This window comes from Sinocyclocheilus anshuiensis, unplaced genomic scaffold, assembly GCF_001515605.1.
Source record: "Sinocyclocheilus anshuiensis isolate Anshui unplaced genomic scaffold, SAMN03320099.WGS_v1.1 scaffold253, whole genome shotgun sequence".
Classification (NCBI taxonomy): domain Eukaryota; kingdom Metazoa; phylum Chordata; class Actinopteri; order Cypriniformes; family Cyprinidae; genus Sinocyclocheilus; species Sinocyclocheilus anshuiensis.
The window spans coordinates 1347925-1353645 of record NW_015537969.1 but is presented as its reverse complement, the minus strand read 5'-3'; the positions used below and the strand labels follow the sequence as shown (position 1 = coordinate 1353645).

The 5721-nt window shown below is 34.3% G+C and overlaps 1 protein-coding gene across 2 annotated transcripts in view; it reads left to right on the top strand.

Annotated features, from left to right (window-relative positions):
• Nucleotides 1-5721, top strand: part of vps50 (VPS50 subunit of EARP/GARPII complex) — a 146447-nt gene that overhangs the window by 43208 nt on the left and 97518 nt on the right. The gene's annotated exons all lie outside the window — the stretch shown is intronic.

Genomic DNA, 5721 nt, shown 5'->3' with positions numbered 1-5721 from the left:
GGGACAACACTTTTTCACACCACTGTGTATATATATATATATATATATATATATATATATATATATATTTTCTTGACTTTCACTCGTCATTTTGCAGCAATCTGACCTGGATCAGTCAAATGTATTTACCATATACAAACATTAATAAAATAAGATGAAAGCAAAGCACTTTGCATTTAAAATGCCATTGAACTGCTTGTTTATACTTTTTGAGAGAGGCATGAACAACCGTAGACCGTGCACATGCACCCCAAAGCGCTTTAGAGACGTTTGTACTTTGTTCATTTATTTGAAGTGCTTTTCATGGCATTTCTGTATTCATGTAAAATTGCCATATTTGAATTGCAAGTGCACAATAATCACAGTTATCACAAATATTCGCCTAGATAAAATCATTGGCGTAGTCATCGCAGCTTTAGCCAGTGTTTCTTGACTCTGTCTCCCCTCTCCGTACCACTTTTCTCCTTTTTTTTTTTTTTTTCCTCCCCAAAATAGGAAGATGATTCATACCTGGCACAGGATTTGCCAGAAGAAAAAGTGCACTGTGTTGTATTCCACCTTTCTTTTCCAGAAGAAAGCAAAGCTGTGATTGAAAGCAGAATCCGGGAAAAATATCTCATTGTTGGTTTTATTATAAGCTGACTCCTACCCCTGCTGGGGTGCCTTCCCATGATCCCCTTATAAAATGATGTTCAGGTAGAAATCTCCCACTATTGTTGCTCTGCTATTGATCTACAGGATTAAAGATCTTCTTTTTTCAAGTATTAAACACGCATGGTTGCATGTGTTTGTGAGATGACTGGATAAAGAGAAAAAACAAAAACAGGACAAACTGTTAGAAAATAAATACAACTTTGTTCAGATGGAGATCTCCAATCATCAGCTCACAGCACTCAAGGTTATAGCTCTGTCAAACAAATGAAATTTAAGGTGTGTATTTGTACAATAGTTGATATGATTTTTTTTTTAATGATGGTATACGTGTACATTGATAGGACTAGTTTTCTCTGAGATGTTTCACAGGCATACTTTGTGATTTAATTCTCATCTGCATTGAACATATCTGTGTGTTTCTCACACAACCTCAAAAAACTAAATGTATGGAGCAAATCACCTTCTGTTTTTCAGCTAACTCAGGTCTTTAGAGAAATCCTGTCTGGATATAAATATCTGAGAATGCAGTCTATTATTTTTTCACGATGTTTCTCCTCATTTATTTTGACCTTGAAAACTGTAACTAAAGCAAAATTTGCTCTTGTGCTGCCTGGTGCACCTTCATTATGAATTTAGACCTTTTTGCCAACATTCTGGATAAAATAACAGTTGGAGGTTCAAATATTGCTGGCATCCCATCCATTGTTAAAAAGAATAAAAGGTAGTCTGATCATGCACTGCTCCTAATAGCACCTGTAGCAGTACAATTTATAATGTATAAATTTGTAAGCATATATAATATAATGATATATGTATATAGAATATAAATACTTTCAGAAGTTTGGGGTCAGTTAGAATGTTTTTAAACATTAATATTTTTATCCATTAAGGACACATTAAATTGATCAAGAGTTTTTAATGTTATAATTTATTTTAAATAAATCTGTATTCATCAAAGAATCCTAAAAAAAGTATCATAGTTGCAACAAACTTAAGCTGTATTTTTAACATTGATAATAAAATGTTTCTTGAGCATCAAATAAGCATATTAGAGTGATTTCTGAAGGATCATGTGACGTAATAGCTACTGAAATTCTGCATTGACATCACAGGAAATACATTTAACATTTTTATTTAATTTTAATTCAAAATGAGTTAATTCAAAAATATTAATTGTATAAATAGTGCTATCAAGACATTTATGTAATTAATATAGAGATATTTTTTATATTAAAGTATTGTTTACTGTCAATTCAACAACTCGCAGTCATTTGAAAATCTAATCCTATCCAAATAGTGTGTTCTTTGTGTGTCTGTAAGCATTTCTTTGTGTGTGTTTGTCCATCAGCCTGACTGTGTTTAAGTATGCAAGTATGTACGTCCTGAGACGTCCCGTCTCATCTAAAAGAGCCTTCCTCGTGTCCTTTGATCACCAAAGCCTCTTGGGTAGATGGCAGCTGCGCTGTGTTTATTCAGAGACGTTCACTCGCTCACACTCACACACACCTCTAAGAACTTAATTTATTTGCCGTCTGCAGACCAGACTATGGCAGTTTCATCTGCGGTTACTGAGTGAGGGTGTAAACCGATCAACCCGTAATTACTGAAGGACCGACTCCAAGATGTGTGATTCATGCGTAACCCTTGAAACAGATTCTGATTTTAAGAGTCGGCTCTCTGCATGGAGACCGCCGAGAGGGTCATTCCCTGGCTGAAGAGATTATTAGGTGATTCAGGACACTTAATTGGGATGCATGATCAAATCCTTGCAGGGAGTAGTTATGAAAAACAAGCTTTTGAGAACTGTACCACTGCAACAAGTAATTGATAAAATCAATAAAATATGATTATGAAAATAATTAACTTAGTATTGCATTTCGTGTGGTTGCTGACTGATCCAGGTGCTTTGACAGATTGCTTATATGGTTTAATGTGTTTGAGAGGTTTCTTCAGTGCATAATTTAACGGTTTCATGTTATTAATTCAAAGTCATTTAAGTAAAGCTTGTACGTACCAACCAAACGAAAGAAAGTGCATTCATTTTAATTAAAATATTAATTTTAATGAACTATTCATGGATGGATTTTGTCGGTTTTAATATAAAAATTAAGGTTTTAAATTAACCATAGTTGAAAAGTTGAAATCCTTTAAAATGTAAAAGTTCCTTTAAAATTAATAACAAACTGCAAAGGACAAAAAGAAGGCAGGAATCACCCCTCCGCCTACTAAAGTTTTCTAATAAATAAAAATATTACTATAACAATAATATTGTACTGTAAAGTATTAGTATTTACTACTACTAATATTAACTGTAGCAGTCTTTAGTGTGAAACAAGCTGCTTCGAGATACTGAAAACATCAGATCATGAGCTGCTTGCGTGTTAAAGAACACAGTGTTGCGCTTCACTCTGAATATATATATGATTTTATCTAGGCGAATATTTGTGATAACTGTGATTATTGTGCACTTGCAATTCAAATATGGCAATTTTACATGAATACAGAAATGCCATGAAAAGCACTTCAAATAAATGAACAAACGTCTCTGGATCGCTTTGGGGTGCATGTGCACAGTCTACGGTTGTCCATGCCTCTCTCAAAAAGTATAAACAAGCAGTTCAATAGTGATACAAATGGTAAACGGTTGGAGTTCTGTTATCACTAGAATATCACACTTTTATCAGCCAATCAGATTCGAGGACCAGAAAGAACTGTTGTGCATTTATATATAACACACCAGATGTGATAATCTGGTGTGCTACACCTTTTCACATACTCACTAGCAGTGTTGGGCATGTTACTTTAAAAAAGTAATTAGTTATAGTTACTAGTTACTTCTCACAAATAGTAACTGAGTTACATCATTATAAAAGTAACAAATTAAAATGCTGACGTTATCGTTAGCCAGCTAGATGGCCCTGGTGTTGCCAAATCGAAATCTGATTGGTTAAAGCAACGGTTTCATTGCCATTGATTTAAGCTAACAGACGCCTGCACTGTTGATTCGGAAGGCCTTAAGGCAGATTTCTTTGACCCTGGCAACACGTTTGCTGAAATATGATTGGATAAAAGCTCTAATATAAATATAATATAATATAAACATACACTGCTGGAAGCAGTGCAAGCAAGAGAAAAGCTATGAAATTAAGAGAATAGACTATTGGAAATAATTTAATGCACATTCATGGAAAAATATATTAAAACTAAATCAGTGATTCTGATAGTGTTTAGGCCAGCAGAGAAGGCTTTCTCAGATGGCCCACCACTGAATTATAGTAACGCCGCATTTTATTGTCAGTAATGGTAACGGGGAAAACGATAATTTGTTTGATTACTCGTTACTGAAAAAAATACCGTTACGCCATTTGTTTATAACGCCGTTATTCCCATCACTGCTCACTAGTTTGTCGAATTTACGTTCATTTTGGACCTTGGCTTAGATGCTGAGTGTTGTCAGGAACAATCCATGCATTCAAATGCATAAATGTTATTGGAAATGCATCATTCTGCAGTTTGTTGAGTAAGTTTAAGGTAATTTCAGAATTCATGTTGGTCATACTTCACAGGTCAGATAATACAGAAATTTATATAGATATGTAAAAATACATCCATGAAGACAGTAATGTTAATATGTTCAGAATGCATGTTCCTGTAGAACGTTATACCTTACAAAGGTTAACACAGTTTGTGCTTTTGTTTTTTAACTATTATTTATAATTTAGTCATTTTACATTTTCTGATTTAGAATCAGAATCAGAATCAGAATGAGCTTTATTGCCAGGTATGTCAGAGATTTGCCAGATGGATGCTTGGCAACGGCGTTCTGAATCCGCGCTGTCTGAGCTTGACGAGCGCGCCGGCTCGCTTCCCCCGTCTGCGCATCCTGAAGCGTTTGATCAGCGCCGCAGCTCCCCCGACAACAATGTCCAGCAAAACATCAGAATAATCAAAAACCGGTGAAATATCGGGTGGTGTGTACTTCCGAATGTCCAGCAATTCGTCTCTGGTGAAACTGATTGCAGGGATATAACTGAAGACAGGACAAACTAACAAAAACATAAAAACAACTGCGGAGCACGCCACGGAGGCAGCCATCAGCGTCGGCGCCATCTTTTTCCAATTTAAAAAGCTACATGCAGTTTATATTACTATGTTTATAGACCCCTGTATAGCATTAATATGCATTCATATATTTTATTTGTTATTTTAAATGCTATTTAAATATCTATATTTATGTAGTTATTTTATGTTATTTTAAACATAAGCAAGTTTGATCATTTGACGTGCAATTAAATTTTTTTTCTCATCTTTTCAATTTTTAATTTTAATTTTTTAAATCTTTTTAAAAGCAAAAAATATTATTAAACTGAGACACTAGCATTAGTTGCTGCCTTATCAGCTGAATCTTTCCAACTTTTTCCATGCTTTGTACTTAGGGTATGCACTTTTTTTCTGCAGTAGCTCACATAGAAATCCATTTTCACAACTCTAAAGAGACATCACTGATGAATATTTCATCATAGATCTTACCCAAGATGTTCCAACATGCTTTTAGCTAGATATTTACTGACCATCTACACTGTAAAAAGTAATGAGTTGAACTTACTTGGAAAACATGTGGAAACTGATTGCCTCAAATTTCTCAAGCAAATTAGGTTAGCATTTTAGAGTTAACAAAACTTACTGTATAGGTAACTTGTGTATATGTATAGGTTACCAGAAAACTTGAGTGTTGGTAACTCATTTTGACAAGTTCAGACAACTAAAGAGATTTAATTTAAGCTTAGTGCACAGAACTCAAACAAAACAGTTCTCTTAACAAGTCTGCTTTGTTCACATTACTAGACAAATGTGTGGAAACTGATTGCCTTAAATTTCTCAAGTAAGCTGTACTCAAAACTTGAAGTTGTTAATACAAAGACAGAAAACAGATTGTTAGCACAACAATAGGGCATTTGTTTAAAACAATGTTTGTTTGTTGACAATGTGAAGTCATTACTTTTTAGGCATGCTATCAAATCAACAATTTAACACTGTAAGAAAAATTGCACATACTGCACTCAGGAA